This window comes from Cygnus atratus, chromosome 3 (genome assembly GCF_013377495.2).
Source record: "Cygnus atratus isolate AKBS03 ecotype Queensland, Australia chromosome 3, CAtr_DNAZoo_HiC_assembly, whole genome shotgun sequence".
Lineage (NCBI taxonomy): Eukaryota > Metazoa > Chordata > Aves > Anseriformes > Anatidae > Cygnus > Cygnus atratus.
Window position 1 is genome coordinate 109,956,275 of NC_066364.1, and position 13,536 is coordinate 109,969,810.

Consider the following 13,536-nt stretch of genomic DNA (forward strand, 5'->3'; position numbering starts at 1 on the left):
TGGGGCTACCTAAGGGAAAAAAAGGGGTGTCTGGGGTCACTTCTCCCTGCCCACAGGGAAGGGCACAGGCAACGGGGCCGGGGCAGAGCCTCCCCCCGACCCCCAACAACTTTCAGTTGCTCCTCGCACCTCAGCGCTCCCCTCACGGAGACCAAACGCGTCGCGGTCAGCACGGCGCGATTTTCACCCTTTTATTTTTTTATTCTTTTAGTTTCGCGACCAAACCAGCCCTAAGCAGCCCCTCACAACCCCCGAAAAAAAAAAACAAAACTTCCACACAGCCCTCGCTGCGCACCCCAGAACACCTCCAGGCTCCGGGGGGGCTCCCCCTGAGGCTCCCCCTGACCCCCTCGACCCCTTCCCGGCCCCGAGCCGAGCCGCCGAGCCCGGCACTCACCCGCTCCGGGGGGCTCCGCGGCGAGGACCGTTGGGGACCGTTGAGGACGGGGGTGCGCTGAGGGGAAAAGGGCGGCACAACGGGGCGGGGGGCGCCCGCACGGCACGGGGAGGGCGAGGAGGTTTGAGAGAGGTGTGTGTTTGGGGGAGAAATGAGGGTTTTTTATAGAAAAAACGGGGTTAAAAGGAGCGAGGAGCTGGCAGCCGGGCGCTGAGGGAGCGCTGCTCTATCCCATGCCGCTGCGGGGGCTCGGCAGGCGGCGGGCGAGCTGCGGGGGGACTGGGGGCCGCGGGGGGGGATGTGACAGGGTGACAGGCGCGGCCCGCCGGCCGGGTACCGGAGCGGGGGGAGGAGGAGGAAGAGGAGGAGGAGGCGGCGGCAGCCCAGGCAGCGCCGCCCGCCCGCCCGCACACGGCATTTAACGGCGCTGCCGGGCCGCGCCGTGACTCACACACGGGAGTTAGTCACAGGGCGGGCCCGCCGGGCACCGCCCCGCCCCGCCCCCGCCGCCCCCGCTGCCCTATGAGAAGCGGGTGTTCGGTGGATTGACGCGGCAACCGGCCAATGGGAAGCGAGGCGCGCCCCCCTCTCCCTCCAGCGCCGCTCGGCCCAATGAGTCTTCTGAGGACACTGCGCGAAGTGCCGGGGAGGGCCGGGGGGACCCCCCGCGGGGCGGGCGCTGCGGCTTGGCCTGCCGCCTCCTCCAATCAGCATCGCGGGGCGGCTTGATGGACGGCGCGGCGCGGACCAATCGGGAGGGCTCGCCGGGAGAGCTGGTAACGCAGGGCGGGGGCGGGAGCGTGACTGGAGGCGGCGGGCGGGCGGGCTCCGGGCGGGGTCACCTCAGCCGGCGGCGTGCGGGCGGGCGCCGGGCGGGCGGGAATTATCTCAGCGAGGCGGGGCTGGGATGAGGGGGGAGCCGGGGCTTTTGGGGTCCGAAAGGTGTCTCGGATCCACGTCCCGCTGCTTATACCCCCTTTTTTATTTATATTTTTTTGTCAGGTTTTGAGAGAACAAAGCGGGTTCCGGCGTTCCGTCAAAATTTGAAGGGAAAAAAAAAAATGCTGAAAGTGATCGCCTTGACAGGCTGCGCTGCGAAAGAGCAGTTCCTGCTGCGCTGCTGGGAGGAGCCGGCAGATAAGAGCGGTATCAGCCCTGTGAAAGAAAAGCGCAATGCTGCCTTCGCGAATGATTAATATTGGAGGAATTTATTTTGGGCAGAGCGAGGAAGTAGTGCCTGCTAGGAGTTCCCAACAAGCGCTGGAGCCCTACCAGGCGTTTAGTCTTGGTGAAGGAAACGAGATACTCAAATTGCCTTTCCCCCCTTCACACAAACTCTTAAACTCTTTTATTATTTTTTTTCCAGTAAAACAGCTGATCACATCATTGCGTTACCTCACATAAGTCTATCAGAATCAGGGACTATTCCGGCGTTTTCCCTGGCTGCAAAAATACACGCTTTGTTTTCTTTGCTTTCAAAACTTATTCCCTGAACAGACTGCTATATTTACAGTCTTTTTTTCTTATTTTAGCCTCCACGCTAAATGAAGAGCTGAAAAAACTGTAACCTGCAATAATTTGTTCTTGTTTTCCACTTTAGAAATAGTAGGTTATTCCTGGTCGCTTTTATTGAGGGCTGGGAAGCCGGAGGGAAGATTTCACAGTCCCCCAGTTGAAGCAGCAATGTTGAATCCCACAAAAAGAAAAAAAAACACAATGCAGGGTTGTCTCAGCATCTATGGCATAATCCTGCTAGCTGTCTTCAAGAAATCTGGGATGGATGACACTCAAGATTCTCTAGTATGAAACAGAAAGAAAACTAAGACCAGTAAGTTGGGGTCTTACACTTTCCTGAGCATTTAACGATGGCACACAGCTCATCAAAGTTTAAGAAATTAGCTATTACTATGGGTATATTTTAATTTTACCCACAGATGCTATGAAACACGTCTGGCTTTGTGCATCTCAGTTTTCTCCCGACACCATCTTCATCATGCTGGTGGTCCAAGGATTTCTTACATGCAGAATTGCTTGGGCTGTAGCACTGCTCAGCTCATCAGCTGTATGAAGCCATAAATCTTTGAATTCTGTTTGAGATAAAATTAGGACAGGAATGTTGTTTAATAACTACCCCAACTTCTCCATTTCATCAGTCTGCTTTGAAAGCATCTGAAGGCTTCTCCAGCCCCCACCCTGGCTTGCACCTTAATAAAACTTTTTGTTGACTAATATTTCCATTCCTGTTGGAATCTGCTGAGCTGTGCTATTCTAAATGCTCTTGCTTTAATTGTGTTTGGATTAGAATAAACCAAATCCACCATACTGTTATTTTATTGTGTTTTGTTTTACACATGCTGCTTTTTGCTCTTCTCTCCATTTGCATTAAAATTTACAAATACAAACATGTATTTTGCTTTACGCAGACCTGTTTACATTGAAACCCAAGGCACTTCGACTAAAGGATTCACTGCAGCTAATCGTTGGGGATACTGAAGGATTTTCACAAGTGATCCCCATATTTGTATTGGTAGCAAAAGCAGAGAATTTAAGACCTGTCTTATAAATTTTTCCTGCAATAATAGTAAGAGGTTAGAATATTTGCAAGGTTCTGCAGTCTTCAGCAGTGCTTACATCCTGATTCATGCTTAGTGACTTCTGAACACAGCACAAAACATGGTTTTGCATCAGATTCTGTGCAATTCAGCAAATAAAATGATGAACAGAGTATTTAGCATTCACTGGTACGCACACACACATATATATATATGCACACACGTACCCTCTTCAGAGAACTGAAAGGGGTGGGAGTTTCAGGGTGGATGGTCTTTTTGCAGCTGTGTGTTCTTGAGAGGTAATATTTTAGCAGAATTTAGACAGAAAACAGCTCGTGAATTTGGGCACGATTGCTTCTAGAGGGTGAAAGTCTATAAGCAATCATCCTGCTCTGCTGCTACAACCTACTAGGGGGGCTTTGCGAGTGTGCTTCCATAGAAAGCAACCAAGGTAATATTTCACATTGTCGCGGTGACGCGGCTTTCCCAGCGTAGCACAGTTTTTTCTTCAGGGACAATGTAGGCAAGGAAGCAATTATATGAAGATCTCAGCTTTTACTTTGAAAATCTCAATCTCACCGTTACAGAGAAAAGTCTGAGAACACGGCCTGCTGCCGAAGGTGGTTTCAGTTTGAGGCAGTTTAGTTTGATTTTGTTAGGTCGGTGTGTAGGTTAAGAGCAGGCTTGTTTCAGCTTGGTCAAGCTACTCCTGAGTTGAACCAAGTTAGCTGTTAAAATTACACCATTTCCATTAAACTGCTTCAAACCCACTTGCGATTAGACTAGTGCAGTGCAGTTTAGGCGAGGATCAACTCGGCAGTGACGATTCTTGTCCCTGGCCTGGAAATTCAGTAGCTCGCCCTCCATAATTTGTAAGTGGAGCAAAACTGTGGAGGAAGGTAGTGTGTCTGAGTTTTGGCTCCAGCTCCCCTTAAGGTTTCCACAGCTGCTTCTACAGAAGTCATTAAACTGAAAGAAACAAACCACAAAACTGAAAGGAGGAATGGAAATGCTGCACGGGCACAGGGACTGCGCAGGTCTGCTCAAGGTGCATGAGTAGGTCCCACACGGCTCTGCCACCCTTGCAAACCAGGAGTAATTCCCCCTGCAGCCCTTGAAGTTGAGGTTTCAAAGCCCAAACCAGGGGTGAGAGGGGCCAGATCCCTCCCCGATTGCATCCAGGCGTACCTTGAGCGTGGTGCTGTGGCTTACTCAGACTCTTGCACCCCTTTCTGGTGGCCATCATAGACCTGAGAGCATTTGGTCAATCGTTTCGCACAAAGACCTCAACCCCTGGCGCTTTTACTGCACCACAGCTGTTTACAAAATAAGTTTGTTTACTTACTCTTGACCTCGGGGAATACCTTCAAAAACCTGCAAATATTCCCTTATAAATGAATAAAAGCAGCAAATTTCCTTCAGCTGTGTTTGCTTTTTGAAAACATTCCAGTCTATTAGATTAGCGGCTAGAAATGTTTATGGAAAGAATTTTTAAGCCCATTTTAGAGGGTATTCATGGAAGGCAAAATTTTATCTCAAAAACACAGTCATCTTACCGGGTGTTAATTTATGTTCATTGACTCAGGGAATGTAAAACAGCATTATATGACTTGATTTGTTCAGGTCATGTATCTCTCCTGTCTCTCTGGCCTCGTCTTTTTTTGCTGCCACGCTGTTTCCTATTCCTCTGCTATGCCAGGGATGGAAAATTTAACATTTTATTTGTTCACTTCACACCTTCTTCATTTCCCTCTGAACAGAGAGCTCCTTTCTTGAGCAACAGTGAAAGTAAACCGCTATCACAAAGCAAACCTGGGGCCCTGGAATATAAAACCGCTCCCTGCAATATTTAAATTCCTTTGAAAACCATCCTCTGCCATATGTCTATAAACACTGTCCAGCTGCAACAAGATTGCAGATTCTTGGCGACCATCTGAATTCAGCGAAGAAATAACAATACTGTGCACCGAGACAGTGTCAACTGCCGCTTTAAACATTTTGCTTTGCATTTCTAGTACTTTTTTTTTTTCCTTTCTGTTTTCTCTGATGTAGGTGTTAGGTAGAACTGGGAACAAAGGTATAGCAGTGGAAAGTACTTGCTTTTCTTAAGAGAGGTGTCTCTTTCAAAACAGTTGGATGAAAATTAGCAGTTTTATTGCAGGACATGGAGTGTAATTGTGCATTTTGAAAGGCTGAGATTTGAGCTCAACGTCATTACCGCTGGCACATAAACAGGCTGATACACACACTCCACAGTTTAGCATCACGTTCCTGAGCTCTTCATTTAGGAAAAGACCAAGAGAGGAGTGCCAGAGCTCTCTTTACAAGAAAGAAGACCCTCCGTTACGCAGAGGAAAAGAACCTGGAAGTTTTTATCCCTAGACCATGCCATGTACACACGTGTTTGGAAGCTGCACCTATGCCTGATGCCCTGCCCAGCACTGCCAAACATCAGCGTCTCAAGTGATCTGAAAGTTCAGCTGTCTTCATAAATAAAAGTACTTCTCCTCCAACAGCGTCATTGCCTGGTTTACAAATGTTTCTGATATAATGCTTTCAGTTGTCATCCAACTGCAGCACGTCTGGGGCAGAGGCCACATGGTGGTGGTTGTTTGTTTGTTTTTTTCCCTGCTTAGGAGTGGAGCAGCAAAGCTGGGACATGGGCATAAATGCAATAAAAACCAAGGATCTCAGCACACCTCCTCCGTCGGATGCCAAACGTTAAATACTTACAGCAGAGGTGCTTTTGTGTGGTCCGTGAGGACAAGCTGGAGTTTTAGGAAATACTCGGTGAGAAAATTTCGTGCACAGAAATTCAGAGAAAGTGTAAGCTGCATGTGGACAAGCATGCTAAATTCGAGAGCAAATCGTATCCTATGTGATGTTTGTTCAGCTCGAGCTGCAGGTCCCTCAAAATCAGGATTTTAATGCATGAAAATGAGCAGACATTTATTGTGAGCTGTGACCACCAATTCCTTACACGTTGGAGTTGGCAGAAAGCAGGGTAGAAATGAAAGGAACAATTTTAGACATATGGCAATCTGGCAAAGCGCTCTAAAATTTTAATTACACTACGGAAAGGTCAAGGCTAGATCTGTGCTGGTGGAGGGATAATTTGCTTTTAGAGTTTGTGAAAGTGCCTCCCAAACTAAGGAACCGAAAACTGAGGAATAAAACTAACTTCTCCTGTGCAGGCGGTTGGTTCTGACCTGATTTGAAAACAGCCTTCCAGAAGCATCCCGGAATTTTACCAGTTTATCCCAAATTTCAAGGGTGAACGCCCAGTTCTCGGGGCAGGGCTGGGACATCTCCAGGTCGAGAAGAACCAATTTCTTTCCCTAACCCAGTTTTCAGAAGGATGAGCTTGTAGAGGAAGTAGTATTCCCGTGTTCGGAAGCCAAAAATTAAGCAACATTCCTAAATTCAGACATAGCTCTTGAAATAGCTGTATCCTTTTTCAACATCTGCTTGTTCACCGACAGAGCTGGAAGCCCCACAGCCCACGGGGAGTGTACATACCCTGGCAGTGGGTGACAACCCCAAAGGCTACAGCCTGGATCGATATGGCGGGCACAAAAACAGAGTGGTAAAATGATTTACTTAAAGATAAGGCTCATCTCTCCGCACCCCAAAAAACGCTAGCCCCTCGATTGCGTTCTTTCTGCAGCGCTGATGGAGCCGCAAGGAGCACAGCCTCACAGGCAGGGCAATGGTTAATTCGACACGAAAGCAGAAGAGAGCATCTCGCTACGGATTTAATTCACCCACTTGCCTTGCCTTACCTCCATTGTAAACCCGAGGGCCTGCATTCATACAGGAGTGTTTCTGCTAGAAATGACGCTGGCAATAAATATTGTGAAAATCGGCATTGTTTTGTTAAAAAAAAAAAAAAAGAGTGGATGCGCACCTCCAGTGACCTCGATTTTTCACTTCGCTGGAGTGATTATAAATGGCTTTGCTTCTCCATCAGCTTTGTCACGGACAGGACTCCTTCTTTTTGCCTCGCTGCCCAGACACAGGTGTGCCGAATTTTTTATTCCTGCTTCCAAATGCTGCCTGCGTGCCAAGAGGGTGAGCGCTGCCGTGACAGCGATGGGAGACAAATTGTGTCACCATGACGAAGAGGTGTGCAGGAGGGGTGCAGGGGCAGTGCTGGACTGTTCCCGTCCGCAGCTCAGCTCAGCCCTTGTGGACCTCGTGGAGCTGGGGATGTGTGCGTGGAAAGGGCAACAGATCACGAGGAGCACAGCCCCTACAGGCTGCCCCTGCAGTTGTGAGGGTATCCGAAGGTGTAAAGGACGGCTAAAGTGAGGGATGTAGCTCGGGCTAGGTATTGAAGGGGATATGATGGGGAGGGCTTGGCAGGAATTAAGGAAAAATTGGCCCTGCCCGATAGCAAGGTCCCCTTCTCTGCGCTGCGCGGTGTTTATCCAGCCGTGCCGAGGAATAAACGAGCCTGTGCCAGGAGCTGGGAAGCGAAACTGTGCAAAGACGGCGGGGAAAAATAAAAAGAAGCAAAAAAAGAAAAAAAGAGAAAGAAATCCAAATTAAAAAAAAAGCTGGAGGAAAGAGCACCAGGCCAGAAAGCCAGTGTGCTGAAATTAATTAGTTCGGACTGGATGTGCCGGGCGCTTCCAGTAGCGGAGGGGCCGAAATCCTCGCCGTGCTCGGGAATGTCACACTCGGGCACAGCGGCTGCTTTCCAGCCTTTCCTTCGCTCCCCCCGCACGCTGAGCTGAAGCCAGGGAGGGAGAGGGAGGGAGGAAAAAGCGAGGCCGAGAGCTTTCTGCGGTCGGCGGGGGCCTATAAATAGCCGCTGAAGTCTTCTAATGCCGATGGGGTGCGTCATGCCGGCCCTCCCCGCTCTTCCTCTGCTCGCCGGCCCCAAGCTTGGAGAGGGGGGGAAAAATGAACCACGCGTCCCAAGGATGCTGCTGGCCTCGTGCAGGCGTTGCAAAGGGCCTTCCAGGTCCCGTTGCCCTCGCAGGGGGCAAAAGGCAGAGGTCGGAGGGGTGCCAGAGGGGATTTTGAGTTGGTGTTTCTGTCCTTGTCTCCGCCACACGCTACCAGAGATGGCCCCCTTGCTTCTTCTGTGAGCCCCCAGCAGCAGCCCCCAGGTGCTGCAAGCTGTGCTGGGGCTCTTCTTGCAAAGAACCCGTGTCTAAGGCCATATAATGCAAATGGAGGCTTTTTTTATTAAACAAAATGGTATTCCAGTCATTTTCCTTTTTTTTTTTTTTTTTCATTTGCAACACTGAGGTATTTTTGAGCATCTTGACTCTGCTTTATTTCTCTATTTTTTGATACAATCCCTTATTCTTATTAGGATTTGCTTACATCAATCCATCAGAAAGAAGCAGAGGAATGTGCTGATGAGCATCTTGTCTGCATCAACTTGTCCGAAAGTGGACCTGCTAAAGGCAAAGCTGCCAGGCTGACATGTGGGATATGCTCCTTTTCAAGGACCACAGTAAATTCTCCCAGATTTGGGGCTCTCCTTGGAGAGCACGTAAGGAGCAGCACATGGTGGTCTCTGCCACATCAGGGCAGTCAGAAGTGTTTGAAGTAGTGAAAAATTGCCAAAAAGAGGGAACAGGATCATCTCCCCCCAGGAAAAACTCCCTACCGAGCTGAGCTTCAAAAGCACCCAAGCATCACTGACGTCCCAGTGTCCAAAGCGAAGCTGAAGCTTCAAAACTTTGGTGTTTGTTACTATTTCGAAAGGATGGGTGCAGAAAGAACCCCAGCCTAAGGTCCAGTGAATGAAATTCCTGCTGTGAAACGTCTGGCCAGGCTCTCTGTTCAGAGATGGAGACTTTGCCCTGCTCCCGACAGGTCCTATATCGAGGAGGAGATGCCAATGGATGCGTTGGAAGGGCTTTTTGGTTTGGTGCCATCTCAGGCAGCACTGGATATAGGCACAGTTGTAGGGACCTTCACCTCTTCATGTTTTTAGCACCCACGTTTTTAGTACGGGTACATACAACTTTCGAAGGCACAAATAAAACATGTGACTCAAGCAAAACAGGTTCAGAATGTCTTTTTTTTTTTCCCCTAACAGTGATGTCTGTCCCGGCAGTAGGCTTGATACAAACTGGAGTCTACCTTTCCGAGCTGAAACCGTGAGGATTACTCACATCTTTAAAAATAAGCCCACGTCGAAATTCCCTTGTTGGATTAAGACCTAAGCCCTGCAATTGTCACTTTTCCCGACGGAGGAAAGTACCAGTGGCTTAACTAAATATACCGTCCCCAGCGCCGCGGGCAGCTTCCAGATTGTTTCTCTTTCCCCTTTTACTGGAACTCCTCCATGTTTCTGTAAGTTTATTTTACTTTTTGGTTGGTTTGCTTTTTTTTTTCACCAGTCCATCACCCCTTTTCCTGAGAGGTGTGTGATCTTTCATCCTGCCCTTGCCATTTCTTGCCCCATCCTTCTCTGCCCATTTGCCACAAGCAGATGGCCACCCGTCGCTTCGACTTTGGGGAGAAACTACCAAACATGGCAAAACAATATGTATTTCTGTTAGCAGTGGAAAAAATAAAGCCAGGTTTAGCCTGGATTCGTGTCTCTTCTGTGTCTGATGATGTGCAAGAGCTGCTCAAAGTTTTTTTCCATCACACTTAGCAGGGATTCTCTAGCAAGAGTTGTGCTGACATGGAGCCGTGTCCAGGTGGTACTCCCAGTCTTTGGGATAAGTCTGATCTTAAAAGAGCATTCGTGGCTTTGTCACACGTGAGGAAAACTCTAAGACAGACTCAGGAGAAAGCAAGAACTTCATGTGTTTACCCATACACAAGGAGGATGCTAAGTGCTCTTTGGTTGGGATTTTCTCTATACAGACGATGCATGGACCAGATTTAGGCAGGAAAAATGCTCTTCAACTCAGCTCTTGTCCTTGTTGGGTCTATCCTGGCTAAAACAGGAACTCTTCAGTGCTTCCAAAAAGTTAGCCAGGAACTGGATGGCTCCTTACAGTGTCCAAGAAGCCAGACACAAACTCTTCACTTGGATCCCTCACAAGAAAGCAGGCATTGGAGCTCGGACCCCAGCCCACGGAAGAGCACACAGCCTCCTCTTCCCTCTGACCCAACAGTGCTTCGACAGCCTTGAGGGGTGGCAAATTAACCAGCTCTGTGCTCAGACACTACAAATCAAGACACGAGCACCGTTGCTCATAACGCAGTGTAAGACACCACCGTCTGTGTTTACAATAAATACTCCTCTCTCACCGGGAGAAAATCATTTTCCTTTTCAGAGCTGCTTTTTTCTTCCGGCCTTCCCAGCCGCTGCAGTGATCAGCTCCTCAAAGAGGTCTTAATTTGAGGAGTTTCCTAATGCATACCTTAGCACAATGCGTGCAAGATTAAGCTTTTCAAGAGTCTTCGGGTACAAAAGAACTGTATTTCACAATGAGGAGGAGAAGTGCCATTAAAAATATCAAAGCCGTATGATACCCACTTTGTAGTTACGTTCCAAAGGACACTTTTATTCAAATTCCCTCTTTTCAGGAGCTTCCGTTTCTGAAATTTCTCGCTGTTGTTAAGTAGCCCAAAGGGAAATTTTTTTTTGTGTGTGCGCATGGCAAGTTTGGCATAATTCATTCAGGATATTGCAGTAATGGGGTTATTCTAAGCATGAAACAAGATAATTTTCACGCCTTGCGGAAGCCGTGTTCAAGTTTGCCTCATTTCAGATCATTTCCCTCTTGATGGGCTCCTCCTGACCGGTGTGGTGGGAACTTTGGTTTTTCCACGCTGGCAGGGGCTGGTTTGGGGAATGATGGGGTTGTGGAGTGCCCCAGGCACCAGGGCAGCACATCCCACCTGCTGGCTCCTCATTTTCTCCCCAAAAAGAGGAGGCAAGCAGACGATGCCTGCTCCCACAGGGGACCTGTGATCCCGTACTGCTTGCATTAGCCCCTATTAACCACAAGTTAGATACTTCAGGTATATTTAGGGGCTGGGAAGTGCAAATAGACACGTAAAATCCCACTGACAGCATGGGGAGTTAGATGCTGACCTGGCTTAGGTGCTTGTGGATCTTACCATCCCACCACAACCTTCCTCCAGGCGCATTGCTGTGTCTTCGGGGATGGGATAGCTTTGGGAACGTGACACATGAGCACATGAAGGTGTAAGAGTAGTATGCACGATTCGGATGAATTTTAATGCATATAAATTCTGCCACTATTGCATCTAAGCTCCGCATTCCCCCACCCCACCAACGCACATGGTTTTGTTATCAGAGGCACACAAAACGCACGTGGCGAGTAAGACTTGGTGATTTCCAGAGCCTGCATGGGGAAGGTGGAGGTGAGCCCTTGACGGGCTGTTTTAATCAGGATCACGGGTTGAACAGCATGTGGCTGCAAAGAAAAGGCCCAGAGGAGAAGGGAGGAATTGGTTTCCATTGTGCCACCACAAATCCAGGTGCAGTCCCAGTTCATGCTGCCAGTTAGTAGGATCTTGTTAGCCCCGCTTCTGGGGAGGAAAGCAAGGATTTATGCCTGACATATCTTGAAGATAAGCTAAGAAGGTGGCTGTAATCTTTATGACAGACAAAAGATTTGTGTGAAACGTGAATTAATCAATAAAACCACTTTTGGTGGTAGAACAGAGGACGCATTTCCCCGCCACACGAATGCCTGCACATGAGAAAGAAGCATGCCCTGCCACTGGAGCGTGCAAAATAAAATACCAGCAACATCCACCTAAATTTTAACGCTGAACTGTGAAACAACGACGACCAGAAGAAAGGCTTTTGTTTCCCTGTCCTTTTTCTTGAACCGAACAGTGCCTAACTGTTTAACTTGTGGTTAAGGATTATTTATGTAGAGCTCTTGTGTAGGTAAAGCGCCATGTCCTTGGCCCTCTGCCCACGTAGCGCAGCGCAGGATCTCTAGTTACAAATTGCAGCTGTATAACATAACAGGAAACGTGGGGCTTTAAGTTATTCCACTGGAAAGATTAATTATTTGGAAAATAGTTATGCAGCAGCTTTGTGTATTTTTGGAGCAAAGGTGACCAGCACCATCTTAAATTTAAAGAAGTAAAAACCACTTGCAGGGAATAAAAAGGGACGCTTTAGAAACTGGAAGTGGCATGGGACAATTTGTTAATTTTGTTTTAATAACATTTGAATTGTCTGCTCTCACCGAAGGAGCCAGGGAAGAGTGGTGGTCAGTCCCAGAAGGGAGATGGTGGGAGAGGAGTGGGAGCATTTGGGAGCTGCTGGATTCAACTGGACCTTGACCTTCCAGGTCAGAATCCCATCCACCTGCTTGAGAGGAAGGTGCAGGGAGTCCTACCGAGGGGTGAGGCAGATCCCAGGAGAATGAGGCTTGTTCGCATGCTCAGCAATGTGTCCAGTGTGATATTTATTTGTGTTTCTGAGTTGCTGGCAGAGGTAGGAGCAGATTTGGGTTTGGCAGCCTGGTGCGATGGGACATCCCCCGGGCACTGGCGCAAGGTAAGGAGCAAGCTTGGAGGCACCAGCTCAGTGGCACGGCCTCCTTCCAAAGCATGCTGCAGACAGCCCATGGGAAGACACTGGAGCCCAGGGAACCTGTTTCCTCCAGGCAAACACTCCTGAAAAAAAAGCAAATGCAGTGTCTGGAGGGGATGTTTTCCACCTCAGGTTGGAAGATGGGTGACAAAGGGCGCCTCCTGCTACATGTCAACGAGTCCTGCCCTGCCCACCTTGCCATGGGCTTCTTTTTACAGCTTGGTTCAGGGGATTTTAATTTGCCCCTCTGCATGGAAGTGATCACTCCGATTAAAGGAAACCGCTAAAACAGCAAACTCGCTGCTGCAGCACGTGGGCACGGGCGAAGGCCAAATTCTCTGATCAGCTCTGCATATGCTTCTGAGTGACTTCAGAGAGGTCCGCGGCCAAAGCAAAATGTCTCACTGATTAGGATTCCTCTAAGCATCCAAATGTGCTTAAATACTGGAGTCCTCCAGAGGGATGTGGTTTGGATAAAGAAGATGTAGTTATTTTTAGGCAGCACAATGCACCTCTTAGTAAAGTTTTTCCACTCTGACACGTAACCCGCGGCCATTTCGTGAGAGCAGCTATTCCACACCTAGCTCTGCACTAACCTAGTCTCCTGGGGCTTTTGCCTATGGCTGTGACAGGGATGTGGTGGTCACTCTCTTTTTGCCGAGCTAGAGATGCCAAAAAGAAAGCCCCAAATGAGAAACACCCACGCATGAGCATGTCAGTGGGTTTTGGGAGACCCCTGAAGGGTTTTGTACCCCTAAATCTACCTAAGCTTTCTTGTACTCCTACCAATGTCTTTTGTGCAGTTGAAACCTGCCCTAAAGAGATAGTTCAGGTCACGAAGTTCCCTCAGAGAGTGCATATTTAATCAGGTAGAAAATCCTGCCTGGACACAGCTGCAGGGCGTTTTGGAAAACAGCCAGGGAAGCCCCTCTAGCATCAGACCTTGGCCTAGATAAGATGTGCAGTAAGACCCCCAAAGTGTTATTAGAGCAGGTTTGGGAGAAACAAGTGAAGACCATGAGTTCTGTGTTCTTCTTTCCCTCTGAAGGCGAGAGGAGTGGGCAGGACGTGCCCCATGGGAA

General features: G+C 48.7%; 1 protein-coding gene across 2 annotated transcripts in view; it reads right to left on the reverse strand.

Annotated features, from left to right (window-relative positions):
* The window catches only part of SERTAD2 (SERTA domain containing 2), an 81,164-nt gene extending 80,439 nt beyond the window's left edge, over positions 1–725 (reverse strand). The window contains exon 1 of one of the 2 annotated variants that reach the window (XR_004779695.2): positions 398–725. The gene's annotated coding sequence lies outside the window, so the exon portion shown is untranslated. The remainder of the gene's footprint in view (positions 1–397) is intronic. The other variant, XM_035553080.2, reaches the window with a different exon arrangement.
* Between the last annotated feature and the right edge of the window lie 12,811 nt (positions 726–13,536).